This window comes from Lampris incognitus, chromosome 1 (genome assembly GCF_029633865.1).
Source record: "Lampris incognitus isolate fLamInc1 chromosome 1, fLamInc1.hap2, whole genome shotgun sequence".
Taxonomy (NCBI): Eukaryota; Metazoa; Chordata; class Actinopteri; order Lampriformes; family Lampridae; genus Lampris; species Lampris incognitus.
Genome location: NC_079211.1, coordinates 46152810 through 46167041, shown reverse-complemented (window position 1 = coordinate 46167041; position 14232 = coordinate 46152810).

Below are 14232 nucleotides of genomic sequence, written 5' to 3'. Positions count from 1 at the left end.
GTCACTGCTCCACCCCCTCTGCTGATCAGGGGAGGGCTGCAGACTACCACATGCCTCCTCCGATACATGTGGAGTCGCCAGACGCTTCTTTTCACCTGATAGTGAATAGTTTCGTCAGGGGGACGTAGCACATGGGAGGATCACGCTATTCCCCCCCAGTCCCCCGCCAAACAGGCGCCCCGACCGACCAGAGGAGGCACTAGTGCAGTGACCAGGACACACACCCACATCTGGCTTCCCACCTGCAGATGCAGCCAATTGTGTCTGCAGGGACACCCGAACAAGCCAAAGGTGACACGGGGATTCGAACCGGCGATCTCCGTGTTGGTAGGCAACGGATTAGACTGCAATGCTAACCGATTACCCCCGAAACTGTTGTTTATGATATATAATAGTCACTGCACACTTTGAAGGTGAAAAGCTGTGATACGACTGCAATGGTCAATCAGGCCCTGGCCACCTTCTTTTTTTTATGAACATATTTTATTCGCAGTTTAGGAAAATATAAAGCAATGCATTAACATAAATTGTTAAAGGCTTCCTCTGTCCCCCCCCACCACCACCACCACTAACTTAGGTCAAGGAAATATGACAATAATATCAAAAATATATTACTGTTAAGAATAATAACGATAATAATAAATGAGGTACGTTAGTGTAAAACAAAGAGAACAAGAAAAAAATGTATATAAACACACACACAAGCATAAATGAGAGCAAAGTGTACTGCGTATATGTATGGGCCATTACTGTGCATAATAAGTTGTTGGGAGTTTGAAGATTTTCAGTGTGCTACCAAACTGTAGGAGTTAGCTGTTCCATTGTATTAATCGTCTCATCTGGGTAGTCATTCTGGGGAAAGGGAGGTCAGACTCTTAACAGAAGAGGTCAGAGGCTGCCAGTTTATCTGTCGAAGATGGTATGGAGAATTTGATCTTTTCCAACTCCAAAACAGACATGGTATCACGCAGCCAAGAAGTGGTAGGTGGGGTAACGGTTTCTTCCATAGTAAAAGTGTTCGCCGATGGGCTATTACAGAGGTGAATGAGATTATATTGGCTTGCATTACTGACATATTTTTGCCAGGGTCAGGTATACCAAATATAGCAGTCAGTAGGGATGGTTCTATTGCTTGTTCTAATATTACTGAAATGACCTGAAAGTAAGATTTCCAATACTCCCCCAGTCTCAGACATGACCAGAACATGTGAGTGAGATTACAAGGAGCCTGATAACATCTGTCACAGGTGTTAGCTATATCCAGGTATATCCTGGCAAGTTTAGATTTACTATAGTGTGCCCTGTGAACTATTTTGAATTGTATGAATTGAAATTTTGCACAAGATGAACAAGATTTTATTCCTTTCAGCGCCTTAGCCCACCGATCGTCAGGCATGATAATGTCAAGTTCTGTTTCCCATTCTGTTTTAATTTTCAGCAAAACTGGAAGTGTATCTGGAGTTAGGAAGTTAAATAAAAACGACATATGCTGTCTTGTCATTTTTGTCACCATTAAATGGTTATCAATTCCCGATGAGGGTGGGGCATCTAGAAAAGAAGGTGTGTTTGATTTGAGGAAATGCCAAATTTGGAAGTACCTGAAGTGGTCAGATTGCTGTAGGTTGAAGGTATTACACAACTGAGCAAAGCTGGAAAATGTGCCTTCACTATAGAAATCACCAACTGTACCTTGTCTGTCCTAAAACGAAAATCTGGCATCAATCTTAGCAGGTTTGAACAGTTCATTATTATATATTGGGGTGTTAAGGGGGGGTGGTATGTTCCAGCCACAGTGTTGTTTGATTTGTTGCCAGATTTTCAAAGTGGATATGACTATCGGCGTATCTGTGTATTGTTTGAGTTTAAGTCTGTTAGCATAGCATACCAAAGTGTTTAAGGGGGAGGAGTAACATGAATGTGATTCCACCACTTGGTTTCAGGACAGACAATGTGACATTTTTGAATGTTGGCTGCCCATTAGTAAAATTGCAAATTTGGTTATCCTAAACCTCCCTCCAATCTACCCCTCTGTAATAAGGATTTTTGAAGCCTTGGAGACTTATTGCCCCGTATAAATGAGGAAAACATACTGTTAATGCTACGAAAAAAATGACCTATGGAGAAAAAGAGGCAAGCATTGAAATAGGTACAGATATTGAGGGACAATATTATTTTTTATACAATGTACTCTCCCTGCCAGTGTGATCTGCAAGCTGTTCCACCTTTGAAGATCATCTAACTTTTGTTGTTGGCACAGAAAAATTGTTGTCAAATAATAGTGATGTATTTTGGGAAATGTTGATTCCTAAATAGTTAAAGGTTGTTGGGGAAAGAGTGAATGGCAAATCAGACCGTGTAATATCCCCTGCCAGCTGATTGGTGGGGTGGGGGGTGGGGGGGGGGGTAAATCCCTTTTTCCTATACTGAGCTTATATCCAGTGAAAGTGCCAAATGTTTTGAGAGTTTCTAAGAAATATGGAATGGCTCTTTTTGGATCCGATACATAAAGTAACAAATCCTCTGCATACAGGGACACTTTATGCTCAATTCATCATTCCCATCAGTCACGTGACTTTCTGGTTGCCGCCATGTTGGATCACAGCCGAGCTATGGATACATGTAGCAACTGTTTGTTTATTCTATGCAATGTGTGTTCTCGCTGCTTGTTTTTGCTCGAATGTACATTTAGGAGTTAAAAGTTAATTCTTACTTTGTGAAATTATTGCCTGCTGCCTTTTATTATCTAGGGAACAGGTTTTTTTAAACTTTAAGTACCTGGCTCTGACAGGAGTAGGAAAAATTCTTCGAGATAGTTCCTATCGTTTTAGGCCATAAGCCTACCCGATCAAAAAGAGTTCATCAATCATGGTGAACTTTTTTGCAGTCGTTGGGTGTTCAAACAGAATTGGAAGTGACAAGAAATCTTTGTTCAGATTACCAAAAGTTATCACACATCACGGTGAAGATGCAAAATTAATTTCAGAAGAGAGACGAGCTGTCTGGGTAATTGGCTCGGATTAGCAGATCAGATGTGACCACGAGAAGCAAACCAACACCAGAGTTTGTTCAGATCACTTCGTCTCCGGGAAACCAGCTGCTCTTTTCCACAAGGAGAACATAGACTGGGCACCTACTTTAAACTTGGGACACAACAAATTCAGGCCTCCTGCAGATTCATCACTGAAAAGAATCGTTAGAGGTCAAAAACGGAAGCAACATCAGGCAAACAACCCCTGTCAAGTTACCAAACGATAAGGGCGGCTATATCGAAACCACATTGGTAACCAAGGATGTATATTGTCAAACTGATACAAGCTGTGAGGAGATTTATGACTTGGAAAGAAGGTAGGAAAATGCGGTAGCAAAGCTTGATAAGTTATCCTTTACTGAAGAATGATTGAAAGAAGATAACAAAAAAGTTGCAGTATACACAGGGCTTCCAAATGTTCTCACCCTGTCTTCAGTATTTTGCCTTTTTGAGCCATATATACCTTTAGCATAGAGTTATTTATTGACAAAATTTCAGCAGTTGATGGTCCTTTTACTGTGACTGAGGCTTAATCTGGCTGTCGAAGATATAGCATACAGATTCGATTTATCCAAGTCTACCATATCAAGAATATTCCTACGGATGCTAGACATTGCCTTTGTTAGGTTTTAATTTTTGATTAGATGGCCAGAAAGAGAAGAAATATGGAAAGCAACACCACTTACATGTCGACAGCATTGAGGGACCAAAGTGACAGTAGTGATAGACTGCTTTGATGTTTTTGTGGAGAAACCTTTGAGTTTACTTGCAAGGGTGCAAACATTTTCAACATATAAGCATCACAATACCGTAACATTTTTGATTGGAATTTCTGCACAAGGAGTTATAACATTCCTCTCTAAGGCATGGGGTGGAAGAGCCAGTGATAAATTTTTCACTGAAAATTGTGAACTGCTGGATAAGCTACTGCCAGGTGATGTCATTCTTGCAGATAGGAGATTTAATATTGAAGAAAGTGTTGCCCTTTATTATGGAGAAGTTAAAATCCCAGAGGGAAGAAACAACTTGCTGCACATGATGTGGAGAGTACAAGAAAAATTGCCTCTGTAAGGATTCACAGTGAGAGAGTGACTGGACTAGTATGTAGAAAATACAGAATTCTGCAGTCTACCCTTCCAACAGACCATGTAAATACAAAAGATGTTAATGGTGCAACAACAATTGATAAAATTTCTTTGGTTGCTTGTGCCTTATCAAATACCTGCAATAGCATAGTTCTTATAGAATAAATTAGGTTTCAAACTTTCCTTCTAAAGTACTTATAGCTACAAATTCTGGTAGTAGGCAGTTCTTAAAAAATGAAGATGCTTCAGCAACAGTCGTTTTCCACATCTCTTTATCAGGCAGCATTCTTTCAATAAATACATCTTTCTCTGTCCACAAGACAAAATCTCCAAAGATGGCCTCTTTATACAGATTGATCTGTACCTGGTAATATTAATGTGCATGATATCTTGATAATTGCATACCACCACTACACTGAACAAGGCAAAAGTTGTTCTTTTTAAGCAAGCTTCAATGCTTGAGTCATGTATGCAATAAGGGCACTTTATTTCAAATGAACCAATCCCACAACAAAAACAATATGTGGTTCCAACTGGGGAGACACCCATGAACGGTACATCCTTTGAAATCACAAAGCCACAATCCTTTACTTGAAATATTGTATGTTTTGTAGCCATTATATCTTTATATGCATCAAACCCAGCCGCTGAGGATGCACAAGCCAGTGCATCCTTAGTGCCGGTCCCAAGCCCGGACAAATGGGGAGGGTTGCGTCAGGAAGGGCATCCGGCGTAAAATCTTTGCCAAATCAAATATGCGGATCATAAATAAGACTTACATACCGGATCGGTCAAGGCCCGGGTTACCAACGACCGCCACCGGTACTGTTAACCAGCAGGGTGTCGGTGGAAACTATGCTACTGTTGGGCGAAGGAGAAGGAGAGGGGGAAAGCATGTCCAGAGGCAGCTAGAGAGGAGGAAGGGTAGGCATGTGGAGGTGAGAGTTGGAACTTTGAATGTTGGCACTATGACTGGTAAAGGGAGAGAGCTGGCTGACATGATGGAAAGAAGAAAGGTAGGCATACTGTGTGTGCAAGAGACCAGGTGGAAGGGGAGTAAGGCCAGGAGTATCGGAGGTGGCTTCAAACTCTTCTACCATGGTGTGAATGGGAGGAGTAAAGGGGTAGGGGTAATTCTGAAGGAAGAGCATGTCAAGAGCGTGCTGGAGGTGAAGAGTGTCAGAAAGAGTGATTAGTATGAAGCTGGAAATTGAAGGTTTATTGCTGAATGTTATCAGTGCATATGCCCCGCAAGTTGGGTGTGAGATGGATGAAAAAGAAGAATTCTGGAATGAGTTGGACGACATGGTGTAGAGGGTACCCAAGGAGGAGAGAGTGGTGATTGGAGCCGACTTCAATGGACATGTTGGTGAAGGGAACAGAGGTGATGAGGAGGTGATGGGAAGGTATGGAGTCAAGAAGAGAAATGTGGAAGGACAGATGGTGGTGGATTTTGCGAAAAGGATGGAAATGGCTGTGGTGAATACATATTTCAAGAAGAGGGAGGAACAACAAACAACATTGAGGATCTGGAACCAATTTAGATGCCATTCTGGGTTTCAGACAACTTGTTTTGATGCCCCGGTGGCTTCAAATCCGGCTTTTCCCTCATCTATGGTGGACAGAGCCTTCTCAATGTGGTCTAGTTTTGGTATTAAAAGGTTCAGAGATCTCTAGTATATTAATAATAAATGTCCTACATTTGAGCAACTCTCAACCACTTACAGATCCAGAGTTATATCTGCAGCATATATCCTCAATTCCCCGCTCTTGCTGGTGACACAGTTTTGATACTTTTCTTACCCCCCTTCCTACTCTAAAAAGTACCCTGACATTAGCCTATAGACAAATTTGTTCTCTACAGGCCACCTCATTAAACAATATTAAATCTTCATGGGAGGTAGAACTGGGTGAGGAAATATCTGACGAATTATGGGTAGAGGCACTCAGAAGGGTACACACCTACTCTATCTGTGCCCGACACAGCCTCATCTGATGCAAACTCATTCACAGACCTCTCTGGACCAAAGCAAGATTATCCAAAAGTTACAAAGATGTTAGCCCTAACTGTGTTAAGTGTAACCAATCTCCTGCAAATCATGTTCATATGTTTTGGGGTTGCACATCTCTTGTTGGTTTTTGGGAAGACATATTTAACACACTCTCTGAAATAAGCGGCACAAATTGAACCAGACCCACTCATCGCCCTATTTGGGGTTGCCTCACCCACATTATGACTGATCAAAATGGACATAGTTTTCTTTGTTACCCTGTTGGTGAGACAATTGATCTTACTTAGATGGAAATCTCTGGCACCCCCTTCCCATGCTCTCTGAATTAAAGCTGTTTTAAATTGCATAAAGCTGGAAAAAATTAGACATACACTTAGAGGATACATATTTTGTGTTTTGTGGACTCCCGTCTTTTCTCATATTAAGCCATTACACCTCCCTGCAGTTCCAGAGTGATGTCTAACCATTTTTTATCGTATATAAAAAAAGAAATAATCGAGAATAAAGAACAATGTATTGTCAAAAAAAAAGACAATCAGTGCTTGGCAGAGAGGTACTTTATTATTTGCAAGCCTGTAAGGTCTACCTTGAACAGTAGAAATGAACTGGCCACCAGCTGTAGACACAAAAAAATATCTGCTTTGCCATTATAAACAAGCCATTGTCTTTATTACCCCCCCCATTAGATGATATACATGTGATGACCTTTATAAATGTTATATTTCATATTTCAAACGTCTGCTCTTTCAACTGTGCTCCAGCCCCACTCCACTATATGATATACGTAAAGTACCCCACTGGATGGTATTTTGTCATATTTTGAATGTATGCTTTTTCAACAGTGCCCCGGCCCTTTAAGTCTATGCTTTTTCAAAACGATCCCCAGTCGCTCCCCCCATTGGTTGTAATGATTCTGTAGTTCTTTTTGAAATGTTTCCTCTCCTCTCATTGTTTGCTGTGCACTGTAACTAGGGGCATGACGCGGGGCAGCATGGCATTTATTGGCTGTATCTTCTATCTTCATTGTTGTTTAACCACCTTAGCAGCTAATGTGTGCGTGGCGCATGAAACAGGCTTGTACTACTATGAATTAAAGTTTTTTTCCCCTACATCTATCTTTATATATACGTAAGTGCTCAACAAATGAGCGGAATATCAATATAGATGTAGGAAAAAAACTTAATACAAAGCAGTACAAGCTTGTTTCATGTGTAACACACACAACAGCTGCTAATGTGATTCAACAAAGAAACAACACAGTACATGTTGCCCCACGTCATGCTCTTGGTTTCGGTGGGCAGCACAATTGGAAGGGCAGGCAGTTAAAATATAAAAAAATACATCAAATAAATGTCACACGTGTATCACCTAATGGGGAGGGGGTGAGAGAATATTAAAGACATTTTACTTGTAGTTACAAAGGAGATATTTTTTCAGTGTTTACAGCTGATGGCCAATTTGTTTCTACTATTCAAGGTGGACATTTTGGGTGGACAGCACAGTTGGAAGGGCAGGTAGTGATCAGCTAATTGACAGCTGATGATTGCTTATGGCATGAAACAGTCTTGTACTGTCTCAAAGAATGTACTTGACACTGATATATATATATATATATATATATATATATATATATATATATATATATATATATTGTGACAACCACGGGGGAACTTAGCACCCGACCCAACAACGAAACAGAGACCGTCGGCAGGTTGAGCCGCTGTGGGCATTTATTCAGAAGACACACGGAAAGAGCGCTCAACAGAAGTACTGCTCCTCGTCTGAGCCGGTTGACTCCCGTCTTCGTTGGCTCCTACGCTGGGCAGCCAACACAACTCTAGCTTTCTCTCTCCCCCCTGGGCGGCTCTCTCTGGCTCCCTTTTATCCTGGGGCTCATCAGCCTCCGATTGGGGCCAGGTGTGTCGCTCTGTCTCCCTCTCGCGATTGGGGACAAGTACGTTTCTGGGCTGTGCTGGGTCACTAGCCATGTTGCTGAAGCCGGGCTGACCCCGGGGTTGTCACAACTCCCCCTCCCACGAAGGAAGCCCGGGTCAGGGATCTCAGGCGGACGGCACGAGGTCTGGGAACGGTCGGGCGGGCGACCAGGACGCCGGAGGCAGAACATCTCCGGCGGGGTACCCGAGGGCTGGGACCGATCGGGAGGGCGCCCAGGCTTCAGAGGCGGCGGGATGGCCGCGTGGCAAGCTGGACTCGAAGGCGGCCTGGCAGCCGCGGGAGTCGTAGGCGCCCTGGCAGCCGCGGGGCTAGCGGACCTCGCAGGCGGTGTGGTAGCCGCGGGACTCGAAGGCGGCCTGGCAGCCTCGGGACTCGAAGGCGGCTTACCAGCCACGGAACTCGAAGGCGGCCTACCAGCCTCGGGACTCGAAGGCGGCGTGGCATTCGCGAAGCTAGCGGACCTCACAGGCGGCGAGGCAGCCACGGGGCTAGCGGACCTCACAGGAGGATAAACTCCTGAGAGAGTAGCACCATAGAAATGTGACTTATACACCGAAGCAACTTGTGTTTTTTTCCTCGCAACAATGCGATTTTTGCTGAGTAGGACTTACACTCCGGTGTGACTTGTAGTCTGGGAAAAACTATATATAGTGCTTGGTTAGTGACCATCAGTTGTATACTACTTTTCACGATGCATTGTGGGATACGGTGAGTCCACTATGTAGAGTATAGCGATTCTCGCCATACAGTCGGACAATACTAGAAGCTAGTAGTGAGTGATTTCGGACACGGATCTTGTGGCTTGTGGGTGAAAGCTGTCCTTAAGCCTGTTGGTCTGGGCCCAGATGCTCTGGTACCATTTTCAACAGTGGAAGAACATCAGCGGTGAACAATCCTCCTCAGCCTCTCAAAGAAGCGCTGGAGATGGCCCTTCTTGCGCTTAACTTCATGCTCTCTTCCTACCTCAGCCTCTTCATCTTCGTTGGGGGAGGTTGTTCCTGCCCTGGCCTCCTCAACTTCATCAGGGGACGGTGTTTCTACCTTGGCCTCCTGTGCATTCTGATCAGGGGAGGATGTTTTTTTTTTTGGCTACCTCCTCTTTCTGCTTGGAGGAGTCCTTTCCCTGACAGGTTTTAGATGAAGATCTGTAAAATACAAAACTGTTGTCCTTCTACTGTCAATACACTATAATTTGTGCTACTGCTGTACAGTGATTGTCTGACATTACAGCAAACTTATTTGATCCATTTCACTGAGACACATGGCAATGTTGTATACTTGTGTATCATGTACACCGTTTCTTCCACCTACCACTAGAAACACAGTGAACATACCCGTCTCTGTATGCTGTCCTGCTATCCATGGAGTTGTCCTCCTTTTCTTTCTTGGCCAGGAGGTCTTTTTCCTCCTGCTCCTCGTGTGGTGTCTCTCTGCAGGGCCTTCACTTGCTGCAGGAGCATGTCTCTGTCAAGAAGGATGGACTCCCGCTCTCGTTCCATGGCCTCCTTGGCAGAAAGGGTAGCATTTAACTCCTCCTCTGTCTGGATGAGGGCAGACTTGAAATATCCTTTGCTTTTCTCCCGTCGGGAAAGCTCTCTCTTTACGGCCTCCACCTGCTGCAGCAGCAAGTCTCTGTCTAGGAGTAACTCCTTTTCTTGATTCATGGCTACATTGGCGGAAAAAGTGGCATTTAACTCCTGCTCCTTCAGGGTGACACGTCTCCACAAGGCCTCCTTGGTAGAAAGAGCAATATTCAACTCCTCATCTGCCTTGATAAGGGCGGCTGCCATCTTTTTGTTGGTCTGAATAACCTCGTCAGCACGGGGTTCCAGCCTCTCCACCGTACCACCAAGCTCCATGGCAGCAATTTTAAGTAAATGTTCCACCTTCAGGGCAGTGTCTCTCTGCAAAGCGGCATCTCTCTGTATGGCCTCCACCTGCTGCAGGAGTGACTCATTTTCTCGCTCCATGGCTACCTTGGCGGAAAGAGCGGCATTTAACTCCTGCTGCTTCAGGGTGGCTTGTCTCCACATGGCCTCCTTGGCAGAAAGAGCAATATTCAACTCCTCCTCTGCCTTGACAAGGGCGGCCGCCATCTTTTTGTTGGTCTGAATAACCTCGTCAGCACGGCGTTCCAGCCTCTCCACCGTACCATCAAGCTCCGTGGCAGCAATTTGAAGTAAACGTTCCACCTTCAGGGGCGTGTCTTTCTGCAGGGTGGCATCTCTTTCCACAGCCTCCACCTGCTGCAGGAGCTCGTCTTTGTCCAGGAGGATTGACTCTTTTCCTTGCTCCATGGCCTTCTTGATAGAAAGAGCGGCGCTTAACTCCTCCTCTGCCTGGAGGAGTGCAGCCGCCATCTTTGCTTTGTGTTGCTCCACTTGGGAAAGCTCGTCAATGAGGAGTTCCACCTGCTCCTCAAGAGCCTTCATTTTCATCATGGCAGCAGCTTGTAACTCCTGCTCCCTCAGGGTGGTGTCTCTCAGCAGGAGCACATCTTTGTCCAGGATTACTGATTCCATGTCTTGCTCCATGGCATTCGTAGCAGAAAGAGCGGCATTTAACTCCACCACTGCCTGGCGGACGGCAGCCACTCTCTTTTTGTTGTTTGTTTGTTTTGTTGTTTGCTACACAACAGATGGAAAATATCTGTGATTACATCTGCTCACCACATCAGTGGCAAACACGAAGTCTGTAAGTATCACTACAAGAACTGTCTCATTTCCCCTCTCATTTGTTGAGAAGGTAATGCCTGCAGCCCGCGGGAAGGCAGAGTTGGCCGTTCAGCCCCGCCCACAGGTCCAGCCCCGCCCACAGGTCCAGCCCCGCCCACAGGTTCAGCCCCGCCCGCCCACAGTAGATTGACAGTGACAGCGATTTATGCAGAAAATAATTACTTTTTAACATAAGCCTGAGAGTTACACGTTTTGTTCTACAATAATAATAACAATAACAATAATAATAATAAATCAATCTTATATAGCGCTTTTCTAATACTCAAAGTGGCTTTACAATAAACGGGGTGAAACGACGAATGATAAACGTAACACAGACATACAGGGGTGGATGGGAAGGGGGGCTACGAGAGGGAGAAGCGGAGCCACACAAGACGCCAGCAGTACTGTCCCACTTGGACAGATACAAAAGGCACAGAAAAACAAACATCATAAATCACATAAATCACAAATGAAGTCTGAAGAGGTGAGTCCCGACACAAATGATGGCCATTAATATCACGACTGTTAATTATGAAGCTATTGTGTGCTTCAAACTTCCATTAATTGCCTGTGTGGCTCAAAATTCGTTAAAAAGGGGGGTTGATTTTTGGGGATTATCTTGATGAATTTTAGGATTCACCTGACCTTTTCCCTTTTCCGGTTCCGGGATAAAAAGGAGGCGGGAAGAAGGAACTCGCATTATGTCGGTGAGTGTTAAATTGCCTTGCTACAGTAATCTAAAAGCTCGTTCAGATCTTATTAGGAACCAAACGCGTTTGATTGCAGTGACGTGTCGCCCTAATATGAACGTTAGGATGTGTAGGTTGGTTAGTCACGTGGCGTCGCGTTGTTAGCACGTAACGCTAGATCGGTTATTTTAAACGAGCGGCAGCGTCGCCGTCGTGTGACGGAGTATAAACAAGGCTTTCCACTGAGCCACCATGCACAATAACTGCTGCTGTTGTGCAGATATTAGTAACAGCTGACTGGTTTGGGGGCAGGACCTGTGGGGTAAAATGCTAAATCAAAAGCGCGGTGGGGAATCGATGTGGGCTTGGGAGCGAAGCACGGTGTCGTAATGAATGTGGGCGGGGCTGCACAGACACGACGTCCAACTCCGCATTCCGGCAGGCTGCAGCCGCTACTACTTGGCTTCTGTCTGGCTTGGCCCGTTTTTTCCTTTTTTTTGACGTTATAAACATACAGTCCAACATGTTCAGACATTCAGTCGTTAAGTGAAACATACACCCTTATATAATTTACACGTATACGAGTGAAAATGGAAAAAGGCAGATAATCAAATTAAACATGCAAAGTAAACAAATTAATTAGCTTAAAATGGCTTGGCCTGTTCTTACCTGCTGACCGGACTTTTGGTTCAGACCAGCTCTTGCGTTTTCATGTCCTTGGTGGTGAACGTCGTCCTGCTTCATCTTTCCTTTCGCACTTCTCTGTCTGCGACTCGTGAGTCTGACCTGTTCTGTCCACCGCCAATCACCAACTGACTCCAACGCCGCTGTGCGGCCTTTTAAAGCTTTCCGAGGCACGGCGCCAGAAATCGAACGCAACATGATTGACAGATTCTTTCTTACACGTTCTGCAACAATCGGTTGGTTGTTTGTTTTTAAACATGGAAAACACACCGCAGAATGAATTAACATTATTTCAGTAAAATTAGTGGTACAGAAATATTAAATGTGTTGACTATACAAGCCTTAAAATGTACTTCATATTTTAGAACCTGTGGGCACTTTCTGGAGCGCAGGACCTTCCCATGCCATTCTGTAGCTGAGCCGTCACTCCAAGTACCCAACTCCACAACCAGCAAGAAACGCACAAAAACCGACTGCAATCCAGCATCAATATCTGTCCCTAAATTCACACCGGGGATGTGTTAAGCTCTGGGTGACGGACCGGCGGGCCAGAAAGGCATGCAAAATGACGACAAAAACACTAAAAACAACTTCTGGGGATCTCACAGTTGCAAATTCAACTCTATGAATGATCAACTTTTAGGTTATCGTGCACATTTTTAATACGCAATTTTTTTTATTGTGAACGCGCACGTTTGTAAACGCTGTTGGTGCATTCTTCTGTCCACAATTTATCAGCTGACATACTGTTAACATCTGGGATTTTGGAGTGTTTTATTTTCTGTATTGATGAAATAGGTCGCTTGCAAGCCTTAACTTGATTTAATCTGCAGTTCCAAGTCCCCCCTCCCCCCACGGCGTTAGCAATGCGTTGCACATTGTGGCCCCTCACTCATGGACGACCTGAGAGGGACGCTTAGCTGGGACGTTTAGTAGCATGCACTTCTGCTAATCGCGTGCTCGTTATTCTTTGATATATTAATTTATGCATTTCAAAGTTGATCGGAGTAATCTCACCAAAACGCTTCCACTTCATTAAATGCACGCGGCAGAGGGGCACCGTGGGTCTGGACGGCAACAGGCAACAAAGAGAACACAAATAAGATTTTTGGTTATTTACTTAAACAGGCCCAAGTGACCTGAAAAGATTTGCAGCATTTTGAAATCAGAGTTAACAAGTGGTTGTTAATATATCACAACAAATAAAACAAAGATGCTACAGCAGCCTGCTGGCTGAAAAGGAACTCGCATTCAAAGCAGCAGAGGAGAAAGCCCTTGCAGCGGAAACAGCCACGTTAAATGCCCGAATACTACAACCAAACCAGCTGGGACCACCACAGTCAGTAGAAGTTCATCAGACTGCACAACGTCAAACCGTTTTGAAAGTGAAACAAACAGTAGCAGAAGGTGGTGCAAAGCCATGTTTTCGTTGTGGAGGCACACACAACCAACAACATTGCAAATTTATCTCCGCTGTATGCCACTATTGCCAAAAAAGGGGGCACATTTCTCGTGTTTGTTTTAAAAAGAGCAGGGATGTCACATCAGCAGATTCTTCTGACACAGTTCCTCAATCCGAACAACACACACACACTGTTAGGCAACAAGAAGAGGAATATGACATTTACACCATGGGCAGGCAGCTGTATGCCAATGTAAAAAAGCCATATCAAGCCACTGTGATCCTGAATAACAAAACACATGTAATGGAGGTGGACTCTGGAGCCGCATGCTCCTTGATCAGTGAGGGCAGTTACAACACCTTGTGGCCTGACCAGCCGCCTTTACTGCACAAGGACAGTAGTGTGCTTAGACAATGGTCACAAGCAGAACTACAAGTTAAGGGGAAGATTTTTGTGTATGTGCAGTATCAAGGCAATCACAAGACCTTACCACTGATTATTGTTTGAGGTCAGGGGGCAAGTCTACTGGGTAGGGACTGGTTTGAGGCATTGAGCATTAATGTAATGGGGGTGCGGCATTTATGCTTACAATCTGTGGAGTCCATCTTAACGGAATATGCGGAAGTCTTCCAGGACCTTGAGGCTTCACAAACCCCTC